Consider the following 12,635-nt stretch of genomic DNA (forward strand, 5'->3'; position numbering starts at 1 on the left):
GGTGATCAATCCAAGGCAATGATTGCTACTAGCAAAGGAGATTATAATAACAATGCTACGACCTATAACATGGGTGGTGGATATGGAAAAGGAAGCTATGGAGGAGGATATACTTCCGAAAGTTGCAGTTATTGTGGAAAGACAGGGCATACCATTGATATATGCTATAAAAAGCGTGGTTTCCACCTTATTTCAAATTTAAAAATCAGAACCATCATCAAAGTCATGCAGCCTTTCACAATACAAATTTTAACAATAATGAGCAGAATCATGAAGGTTCAAAGTCAGAAGTGGAGTCTCAACAAATTGGTTTTACTTCTGAGCAGTATCAAACATTGTTAGCTCTTTCACATCAGGTCAAATCCAGTGACAATGTTTCTAGTCAAGTCTCTGTTATTCCTTCCAACATGACAACACAAACTGGTAATAACTCTATTTCTTCTTCTAGTTCTTGGATTATTGATAGTGGTGCTACTGATCACATTTGTTCATCCTTAACTTACTTCACTTCGTATCATCAAATTGATCCTATTTATGTCAAATTACCAAATGGAAATCAACTCATTGCCAATTATTCTGGAAGTGTTTTTCTCAATCAAAATCATGTCATAAACAATGTTTTGTATATTTCTTGCTTCACTTTTAATCTTCTTTCAATAACAAAATTGGTTGATAGACTATCTTGTGTTCTTACCTTTGATTCTAATGGTTGTCACATTCAAGACAAAAACTCCTTGAAAATAATTGGTTCTGCTAAGATGCAAGATAGACTTTATATACTCAGGATCCCATCTTACCAGAAATTTCAAATTAAACCCCTTGAATCTACACACATCATCAATACTGTTAATGTCAGTGCTAGTGATCTAGAAACCCTTTGGCATTTCCGATTAGGTCATATTTCAAATAAATGTATTGATATTATCAAGAATAAATTTCCTTTTGTTAAATATAACAAATCTTTTGTTTGTGATGTTTGTCATTTTGCAAAGCAAAAAAGACTTTCTTTTCCTACTAGTACATCTAAATCGGAAAAATGTTTTGATTTGATTCATGTGGATATTTGGGGACCATACTCAATACTGTCAATTCATGGCCATAAATATTTTTTGACCATAGTTGATGACTATTCGAGGTACACATGAATTTGTCTTTTGAAACAAAAATCTGAAGTTGTTAAGGTTTTGGAACATTTTGTTATTTTTGTTCAAACACAGTTTGAGACAACAATAAAAATAATAAGAAGTGATAATGGAACTGAGTTTGTCATGACTAATTTTTTTGTCAGTAAAGGAATAATACATCAAACATCATGTGTCAATACTCCACAACAAAATAGTGTAGTTGAAAGGAAACATGGTCATTTATTAGATGTAACAAGAGCTCTTATGATACAATCTCATTTACCCAAAATTTATTGGTCATATTCTATGATACATGCTGCGCATATTATAAACATGCTTCCCACACCTGTTTTAAACTATTCTTCTCCTCATGAAATGCTTTTCAAAACTGATGCAGATTTTAATGGATTAAAGGTGTTTGGTTCTTTATGTTATGCTAGCAGTTTGTCAACAAATAGAAGAAAATTTGATCCAAGAGCATCAAAATGTGTTTTTATTGGTTGTCCAAGGGGGACAAAAGGATATATTTTGTTGAATATTCAATTAAGAGAAACTTTTGTGTCTAAGGAATGTTGTCTTTTATGAACATGTTTTTCCATACCAAAGGGTTCAAGATACTAGTAATGAAACTAACAGTCCCAATATTGATGATCAAATTTTGTTTGCTGAAGATCAATCTGTCTTAAGTCAGCCATCACAAGTCATTCTTGCACCTTGTGATAATACACCTTGTGATAATGTTGAAAATAGCAGTGATAATAATTGCGAGTCACAAATTGAGGTTTCAGACGTAGATTGTTCCCATATAGACCAAAACCTCAATGAAAATCATGATATAGAACAAAGTTCTGAATCAGATCCATCTGTCCGAATGAGCACAAGAATAAAAAGACCACCTGAGTATTTAAAGGATTATCATTGTAATCTTAATGTTTCCAGTACATCTTCAAGAGTTAAATATCCTTTGAATTCTGTTTTGTCTTATAGCAATTTATCACCTTCTTACAAATCTTTTGTTATGTCTCTTTCTTCACATGTTGAGCCAAACACTTATTCTGAAGCTGTGAAACATGACTGTTGTAGAAAAGCTATACAATGTGAGATATCTGCTTTAGAGTCAAATCAAACTTGGGAGATTGTTCTTCTGCCTAAAAACAAAGCTGCCATAGGTTGCAAATGGGTATTCAAAATAAAATATAAGGCTGATGGGATAATTGAAAGGTATAAAGCAAGGTTAGTGGCAAAGGGATATACACAAACAAAAGGCATTGACTACCTTGATACTTTCTCTCCAGTAGCAAAGATGACCACCATAAGGTTGCTTCTTTAGCTTCTATTTATAATTGGGAATTGAAACAATTAGACATAAACAATGCCTTTTTACATGGAGATTTGAAAGAAGATGTATACATGGTTGCTCCTCCTGGATTGACTTCTATTCCACCAGGAAAATTTTGTAAACTAAAAAAGGCTTTATATGGTCTTAAGCAAGCTAGCAGAGAATGGTTTGCCAAACTGTCATCATTTTTGCTTTCTATGGGATATATTCAATCTATGAATGATCATTCCTTGTTCATTAATTCTTCTTAAGGATCTTTTACAACATTATTGGTATATGTGGATGATATAATATTGACAGGAAATGATAAAGAAGAGATTGCTCGAATCAAACAAGCCTTGAATCAGACATTCAAGATTAAAGATCTTAGGAATTTAAGATACTTTCTTGGTCTAGAAGTAGCAAGAAGTAAGACAGGAATAATGGTAAATCAAAGGAAATATGCATTGGAATTATTAACAAATGCAGGTCTTTTAGCCTGCAAATCTGCACCCACTCCTATTGATAATCATGAGAAATTCTCTTCTACTGGAAGTGTTCCTTTCACAGATATTCAAGCCTACAGAAGATTGATTGGAAGACTTATGTATCTCACTAATACCCGACCTGACATAACATTTTCTGTGCAACAACTTTCTCAATTTCTTGCTAAGCCTACAATTGTTCACTATAATGCAGCGATTAGAATTCTCAGATATATCAAAGGGGCTCCAAGTCTTGGTCTATTTTTCTCTTCCACTACCTCTATTCATCTGAAAGCCTTTTGTGATAGTGATTGGGGCACCTGTAGTGATTCAAAACAGTCAGTGACTGGTTTTAGGGTGTATCTTGGGAATTCTCTCATATCTTGGAAATCAAAGAAGCAAGGAACAATATCAAAGAGTTCTTGTGAAGCTGAATACAGGGTAATGACCACTGTTACATGTGAAATTCAATGGCTAACTTATCTTCTTCAAGATTTCAAAGTTTCTTTTGAGCAACCATCTCTTTTATACTGTGACAATGACTCAACAAGATACATTGTAGCAAATCCAGTGTTTCACGAGCGTACAAAACATATAGAAATAGATTGTCATGTGGTTCGGGAAAAATTAAAGAAGGGTCTCATCCATTTGCTTCCCATTTCCACCACAGAGCAACTGGCTGATATTTATACCAAAGTTTTAAGTCCTCAATCTTTTAAGAATATTTGTTCCCAGCTGGGTCTCATCAATATTTGCTCCCCAGCTTGTGGCGGGGTATTAAAGGATACAGATACCAGAGTTATAGAAGGATCCTAATATTAATTGGGTGTCTTTTCTAATTATCAGTTGTTTCTCTTTATATAGGAGAATAATTTTGTGTTTTTTCTAATTATCAGTTGTTTCTCTTTATAGAGGTGAATAACCTTTATTTTGTCTTGTGTGTTATGATTCGAGTATTTAATTATTGATTCTTTTCCTCTTTAGTTAAACCTATAATGAGTGTACTACTTGTATATATTCAGACCATTTGTTTTGATTTGAATAACAATAAAAAAGATATATTCATTCTCATATCCTTTGTCTTCAGTTTACTCTCTTTTGGTCATCTCTATTCTATTTTATAATACTAAGCGAATTAGCAAGAACTCCAATTAAGAAAAATAATTGAATTCTCAACAAACGTTCAAAAACAATTCTTTTGACAGAAACCAAATTTCAGAATACGATAAAACAAAATTTGTTATCGATAGTTTAAGAATAAAACTTTATTGAATAAAAACCTCAAAATTCATTGTAGAATCACAATAGAATCAATCCCAAGAAGTTTAGTCTTTCATCGGAGGCAAAATGAAAAGATTATAAAGAAAAAAAAACGAAAACTAAAAAAACCCTAATGCTTTATTTTTCGAACGTTGTTGTGAAGTTTGATGATTTCTCCTTAAAACTTGTATCTTTTTATAGATTTCTTTGCTCCAAGGATCTCGTAAAAATATTTCAGTTCAGATCTTGTTCAAAGTTTCTCAGTTTCCAACATTCCAAAATTCTTGAATTTTATTTCGAGTTTTATCGTGATTTTGTTTCTTCCAATTTTGTAGAATGTTTGTTCCAATTTTATTTATAAGATATTGTAGATTTTATATTTTCTAATTCTTCTCCTCGTATTTTGTTTTCTATTTTGATTCAAAGAAACAACTTGAACTTTCAGGTCTTCAGATCACTTATATAGGTATAATCATCTACTCTAGAAACACAAAATTAACAGAAAAAATAGTTAAGATCCAAATAAACCTAAGAATATCAATTAAAACAATTAAATTATTCATGATTACAGTTCAAGAATCTACTATTAAAATTTTAAAGTATGAATAAAAATATCTTCATGATTAATAAAATAATGATATCAAAAAATTTTAATGTAGGAAAACCTCCTCAAGTCGAGAAGTAAAAACTCCCGGAACCTAGTTTAAAAGATTTATCCGTTGTGAAAGTAGATTATAATATTTGTTTTCCCCCCTCTATGAGGATAACACCTAATCTCTGACAACTAGGATGAAATACAATGTCTTTCTAATCTCTTATTAAGATTTCTAGTCTTATTAGGATGAATATTAATTCTCTCATTTACTCTCTAGGTGCTCTTCTCACTTGCTTGTCTTTATATTCCTACAAGTCTTGTAAAAAATTTCTAAGTTAAAAGTCTTGTAAAAAATTTCTAAGTTAAAAGTCTATTCTTATTTTAGAAATTGATTTTGAAACTTAACTTAATTTTATAAAATTGAATTTTAAATTAATTAATTATGTATATATTAATTTGATTATATTTAGAATTTATTTATAATAAGTTTAGATCTAATTTAGTTTTAAAAAACCAAAACTAATTTGTGAGATTTCAAATAAAAAATAGGTTCTCTTATGGTTTGGAAATAATAAGTAGATAAAAAAAATTATTATGGGTTCTCTTATTTTGCTTTTAAATTTTAATATCTTATAAGAACAAATATTTATAAATATAACAGTTAAAAAAACTTAAAAATAATAATTTATTACATATATACATTAAAGTAAATTATGAAATAAAATTTAGATTAAAATGTATAAATATATGATATTGATGAAGTGTAATTTCGAACCATTATTTTTTAATAATGATTACAAACTGATGGCATAATCCGTGAGATATTATCATTTCTAATTAATATTCTTCTATAGATACTTATATCACATAAAAATTATCATGCACCAATTATCTTAATTTAGAAAACTATCATGTACATATTTGAAACACGTTGTTTCTTCTTAAATGATGCATTTTTTTTTTGTCTTGATAAGAAGCAACAGTATATGAAAACGAGAAAGCGAAAGACTTGTAATAAGACTTTATACAAAAGCTATACGTTATGCATGTTTTAACATTTTCAAAAGATGTTGACTTGATAAAGCAGGAATAACTTCTTTATATTTATATTGTATATACATTTTATATACCTTTTCATTAACTTCTCACATCTTTTATAAAACTTAGTTTAGTCATTTACTTCATTTTCTCCTCCTATCTAAATCTACATTCACAAAAAAATCAATATGTTGTAATTTAACAATTAAACTAAAATGATTTCACTGAAAACAGTCTAACACAGTATTAGACCGTCTAATATCAAATAGATGATAATATATATATAAGAACATATGATCATAAATTCTCTTCCAACAATCTAATTGTAAATGTAGTTAGTATAGTGTTCAAAACTTATTTGCAACTAAAAGAATTAAAAATAACAATGAAAATAAAAAGGAGGTTGGAAAAATTGTGCTGAAGAAAATGATTCTCTAGTTTATTAAAAAAATGAATTCATTATTAATTTTCTAAGAGTTTCACTCTTTCAAACCCTCACATTGTGTTAAACTTAACCAATCATACTTTAATCAAATTCAATAGAATCTTATCAATAAAACAAGTGTCCATTAATGTATTCACTAGTTCCAATATCTATTTATGGAATGTTTATCTTCTACCTCTTGAATTAAGTAAATAAGAAATTGATTAAGACTAAGCGAATTAACAAGAACTCCAATTAAGAAAAATAATTGAATTCTCAACAAACGTTCAAAAACAATTCTTTTGACAGAAACCAAATTTCTGAATACGATAAACACAATTTGTTATGGATAATTTAAGAATAAAACTTTATTGAACAGAAACCTCAAAATTCATTGCAGAATCACAAGAGAATCAACCCCAAGGAGTTTAGTCTTGCACCGGAGGCAAAATGAAAAGATTATAAAGAAGAAAAAAAATGAAAACTAAAAAAACCCTAATGCTTTATTTTTCAAACGTTGTTGTGAAGTTTGGTGATTTCTCCTTAAAGCTTGTATCTTTTTATAGATTTTTTTTGTTCCAAGGATCTCGTAAAAATATTTCAATTCAGATCTTGTTCACAGTTTCCAACATTCCAGAATTCTTGAATTTTGTTTCCAGTTTTATCGTTATTCTATTTCTTCCTATTTTGTAGAATGTTTGTTCCAATTCTATTTATGAGATGTCGTAGATTTTACATTTTCTAATTTTTCTCCTCATATTTTGTTTTCTATTTTGATTCAAAGAAACAATTTGAGCTTTGAAGTCTTCAAACCACTAATAAAGATAGAAACTTCATTCATTGTCTACTCTAGAAAAACATAATTAACAGGAAAAAAATAGTTAAAATCCAAATAAACATAAGAATATCAATTAAAATAATAAAATTATTCATGATTATAGTTCAAGAATCTACTATTAAAATTTTAAAGTATGAATAAAAATATCTTCATGATCAATAAAATAATGATATAGAGAATTTTAATGTAGAAAAACCTCCTCAATTCGAGAAGTAAAAACTCACGGGACCTAGTCTAGAAGATTTATCTGCTGTGAAAGTAGTTTTACAATATTTGTTTCTCTCACTCTATTAAGAAAACACCTAATCTCGCCCAACTAGGATGAAATACAATGTCGGTCTAACTTCTTATTAAGATTTCAAGTCTCATTATGATGAATATTAATTTTCTCATGTACTCTCTACGTGCTCTTCTCACTTGTTTGTCTTTCTATTCCTCAAGTCCTGTAAAAATTTTCTAAGTTAAAAGTCTATTATTATTTTAGAAATTGGTTTTGAAACTTCACTTAATTTTATAAATTTGACTTTTAAATTAATTATATATATGTATATATATTAATTGGATTATATTTAGAATTTATTTATAATAAGTTTAGATCTAATTTAGTTTTAAGAAAACAAAACTAATTTGTGTGATTTCAAATAAAAATAGGTTCTCTTATGGTTTGGAAATAATAAGTAGATAAAAAGAAATTATTATGGGTTCTTTTATTTTACTTTTAAATTTTAATATCTTATAAGAACAAATATTCATTAATATAATAGTTAAACAAACTTAAAAATAATAATTTATTACGTATATATATATATATATATATATTAAAGTACGTAAATTATGAAATAAAATTTAGACTAAAATTTATAAATATATGATATTGATGAAGTATAATTTCGAATCATAATTTTTTTTATAATGATTACAAATTGATGGTATAATCCGTGAGATATTATCATTTCTAATTAATATTTTTCTATAGATACTTATATCACATAAAAATTATCATGCACCAATTATCTTAATTTAGAAAACTAGCATGCACCAATTATCTTAATTTAGAAAACTAGCATGCACATATTTAAATGACGTTGTTTCTTCTTAAATGATGATTTTTTTTTCTCTTGATAAAAGGCAACAATATATGAAAACGGCAAAGCGAAAGACTTGTAATAAGCCTTGCTACAAAAGACTTAAAAAAAAACGTCGTTTTACATGTTTTAACATTTTTGCCAAGACCTTTGACTTGATAAAAATGCAATAACTTCTTTATATTTATATTGAATACATTTTTCATTAATTTCTGACATCTTTTATTGAATAAAACTTATTTTTTTATTTTCATTGCTGACCGTATACCACTCAAGGGGTTATGGTTTGGAAAGGAAAATAATAAGTACATTTTAAAAATCAATCATGTGATAAAATTATCTTAATACCGATCTATGTAAATAATGGTTATGAATTATCAGTGTCATTGGCTTGTGCCCGAGGTTGAAGGCTATGGAGATTGACCATATATGCAGGATTGTAATCAATTTGAAAATATAACTCAAAATAAGACCAGATACGAAAAGATACTAGTACAAAAACCCTTAAAAATGACAGTGATAACGACAGTTGGTCGAAACCCGTCGTTGAAAAAAACATTGTGGCATTTTTTCGATATTAACTCAACATTTAACTGCAAAATAATGATGGTTCTTTTATGAACCGTCGTTAATAGTTGTCTTGGGTCATTTATAACGACAGTTCTTTTTTGAACCGTCATTAATAGTTGTCCTGGGTCATTTATAACTACGACTCTTTTTTGAACCGTCGTTAATAGTGATTTAGGTGATATATAACGACGATTCTTTTCTGAATTGTCGTTATAAATGGGTTTTGCATCCGAAACCAAAAATAAACCCATCACTCGCACACTTATTCACTCATCTTCTCCCATTCATGCCTCTCTTTCTCAAAGCTCCACACCTTCCTCCTCCTCCAATCTTTCTTTCTTCTTCTCCCATTCTTGCCTCTCACTCCCTAATACACTCAAAGATCAGATCTGACTCCTCCTCCATTCACTCTTCTTCTCCCATTCTCGTCATCTCCTCTAATACACTAAAAGTTGTGCACCATCTTCTAACTCTGCGTTGTCCTCCAGCTTTAGCCCCACCCTGCCCCGTCGTTGCTCCTTATCTCCAACCGTCCACGCCTCACCATTGTGCCACATGCCAAGCGTCTTCTCTCCTCCGCGCACACAAGCAAATAGATGTTTATGCCTTCGCGCGCCAACCCTTCACCTCCTCATGCCGGCAACACCTTCCGCACACCGCCAGCACCTCCACCACACGCTACTGTCACGAACTAGGCTCCAAAAGGTTAGTATTTTCAGGGTTTAGAGTTTTAAATTTTTTAATAAATATTTGAATGTATATGTTGATTAGTTAATAGTTTAGGGTTTCATTTAGAGTATGTTTGATGGAGGAGTTCTGAAATTGAGGAGAAGAGTGATAGATTTAGGGTTTAGGGTTTCATGTGAGACATAGAAATCGTCTCCGACAGTGTCATCCACCCGCACCTCTGAAACTCCCTTCGAAGCCCCACCCCACCTGCCGTGGGAACACCTTACCATAGTGACTTCCTCATAACTTTCTTCTTCAAAAGAAATTTGGCAAAGAACATCATTAATTCTTACAACTTTAACTAGGTTTGTCAAAGCTCCTAACGACATTCTAATGCGAAGTCTTGCAAATTCTAGAGCCTTCCGTGAAGTTGTTGCTTCATCCACCTCAATGAAAGTTCCAATCAGAGACCCTACAAGCTCAAAGCACTGATTGCTCCAAAACTTTAGAGGAATTCCTCTACATCGAACCCATATGAGTTTATCCGCTCCCTCAAAAGACTAAGACCAAAGAACGATAGAGTCGAAAATGCCATCCAACCATTCTTTATTTTCTTCCATAAGCCTTTCTACAAAACCCTCTACATCACTTGATAACAGGACATACTTCGCTCCTAGGTATCTTAGCCGCACAAAGTTAAACCCTCCCATAAAAAAAGCTCTCCTTCACTACCTTTATGTCTAAAGCTTTAGTAAGACTCCCGAAAAAACTGTGTTCCAGCCAAATTGGAACCACTTCCTTGACTGAGAACGAAGGTGTATCAGGACCCAAAACCACATCCTAGCCCTAACACCCCCTCCCTTTACCACTTGTGCAAAGCTTGCATTCTTGCTCTTCGCCTTCACAACTCCGATGACTTGATTTTGCGCCTTTTTTTTCCATGCTTTCCAAGTAGCAACTGGCCTCTTCTAGGGGATCTGTTCTTTATTTTGAAAATCCCTTCTACCATACTTCGGTTTATTAACTTGCAATTTCCATAAACCAATTCAGATTGAATCAAGTCTTCGTTCTAGATCCTCCACATCCCTTACACCTTGAAACCTTACAAACCCAAAGCGTTTGTTTCTCGCGTCTAATCTTCTAGAGATAAATACGTCAAGAACTTTGTCCCACTTTTGAAAAACTTTCCAGAGATCCTTTTCCGCATACTCAAGTGGAAAATTAGTGAAGAAAAACAACGAGAAGTCCGACATGATCTTTGCACACTCTTCCTCACCGAAAAACGCTCACACTCCCACTATGACTTCTTGAGTACTACTAGTAGGGTACTGTTGGTTAATTCTTCAAAAAGATGCATGAACATTCGTTGTTGGTGTAAATAACATCATAAGTTTGACTTTTTTTTACACGTTTTCATATTTAATTCTAAATTTACCCTTTATTATATATATTTATTTATAAATCTATCACAATATCAAAAATTTATATAAATTTAAGGATTAAACTATCATTTTCCTTGATGTTACTCCATGCATGTGGAGAATGAATATACTTGTAACTGCTCACCAAATGCGAAAAGAGTTATTATAGAAAAATGTTGTAAGTAGACGTGATCTTACTTATTTGGTCATCATTCGCATTGATCAATAGTTTATACATAAAGGTTTCAATAAATTCCATTAATAATTTGGAATCAAACATCAAGGATTATTTGTTGAACATCCTTAAATCAATGGTGAAGTTGAGGTAGAGAACAAAGTATTGTTAAACAAATTCAAAAAGAAACCCAGTCACGAGAAAGATCAGTGGGCCAAAGAGATACTCAGTATAATCAAACAAAACATTATTTCATCTGTTGTTGTATTATGATGACCAACACACTTAAAAGAAGTCTAACTTACACTATTTATAGCATATTTCACCTAAGGGAAATATATGCTACGAAAGTAAAAAGTAGACTTAAGATGAAAACATCTACACATATTTTAGCATGTTTCGTCTAATGAAATATAAAACATTTGAAAAACTTATTTTATTCTTATCTCTTCTACAGATACATGTTAGTTGACATAACATATAAAGAAAGATAAGGAAGATAACATATATGTATAAATGAACTTATAAAAGAGAAATCTGCTTCTTTTCAACACATTTATTCTTCAGACCTTCGTGTTTTGTCTCATTTATTGTGAACATCAGGAAAATCATCAGGAAAATCATCAGGAAAATCATAATTGTGGTTTCGTGCCCTATCACCAAGAAGGCGTCCATCTTAAAAGTTCCAAAACATTTGTAATTGAATAAATCAGTATATAATTAATACACATAAAAATATTGAGAAAAAAGAACACAAATAATGAAAATAAAAAGTTATAGAAAGAAAAGTTGTTGTTAGACATGGTGGGTTACTTACGTGGTTTGTGAGGATCTGAATTCCAAAGGGGTACCCTTGCTGTGGCCATTTTCATTGATAAAAGAACCACAACTACCAAAATCATCTTCATCAAAACCTTCTTACACTGACCCATCTTAGAAGGAAAAAGAAAATACAAATATGTGAGAATATAGGATGGAAACTACATATTTATATATGAATAGAGAGAGGAATCCATGTTAAGAAAAATGCTATTCCACAACCTCTCAATTTCATCATTATTATTGAAGGACTGATATGACTTTAAAGTTAAAGGAGAGTAATATTAGGAATTCCAAATTTTATAATTGATACAATTTTTATGATATTTTACTTTTAAATTTTAATATCTGATAAAAACAAATATTTATAAATATAATAGTTAAAAAAACATAAAAATAATAATTTATTATTTATATATATTAAAGTAAATTATGAAATAAAATTTAGATTAAAATTTATAAATATATGATATTGATGAAATGTAATATTTTTCTATGGATAGTTATATGACATAAATATTATCATGCAGCAATTATCGTAGTTTAGAAAACTAGCATGTACATATTTAAATCAGGTTGTTTCTTCTTAAATGATATGCATTTATTTTTCTCTTGATAACAACCATCAATATAAGAAAACGACAAAGCGCAAGACTTGTAATAAGACTTTATCAAAAGCTAAAAAAAAAAGAGCGTCGTGTTACATGTTTTATCATTTTGCAAAGACCTTGACTTGATAAAGCAGGAATAACTTCTACATTTTATATCTTTTTCATTAACTTTTGACATATTTTATTCTTTAAAACTTATTTTA

At 30.2% G+C, this 12,635-nt stretch overlaps 1 long non-coding RNA gene across 1 annotated transcript; it reads right to left on the bottom strand.

The window, feature by feature from the left end:
• Nucleotides 1-11,234: 11,234 nt before the first annotated feature.
• LOC137834793 (uncharacterized) lies at nucleotides 11,235-12,057 on the bottom strand. The gene is made up of 2 exons (XR_011084966.1): nucleotides 11,820-12,057; nucleotides 11,235-11,677 (listed from the first exon to the last, which is right to left on the bottom strand). It is a non-coding gene; the product is annotated as an uncharacterized LOC137834793 (long non-coding RNA).
• Nucleotides 12,058-12,635: the final 578 nt, after the last annotated feature.

Source organism: Phaseolus vulgaris, chromosome 5, assembly GCF_051622355.1.
Source record: "Phaseolus vulgaris cultivar YP4 chromosome 5, ASM5162235v1, whole genome shotgun sequence".
Classification (NCBI taxonomy): Eukaryota; Viridiplantae; Streptophyta; class Magnoliopsida; order Fabales; family Fabaceae; genus Phaseolus; species Phaseolus vulgaris.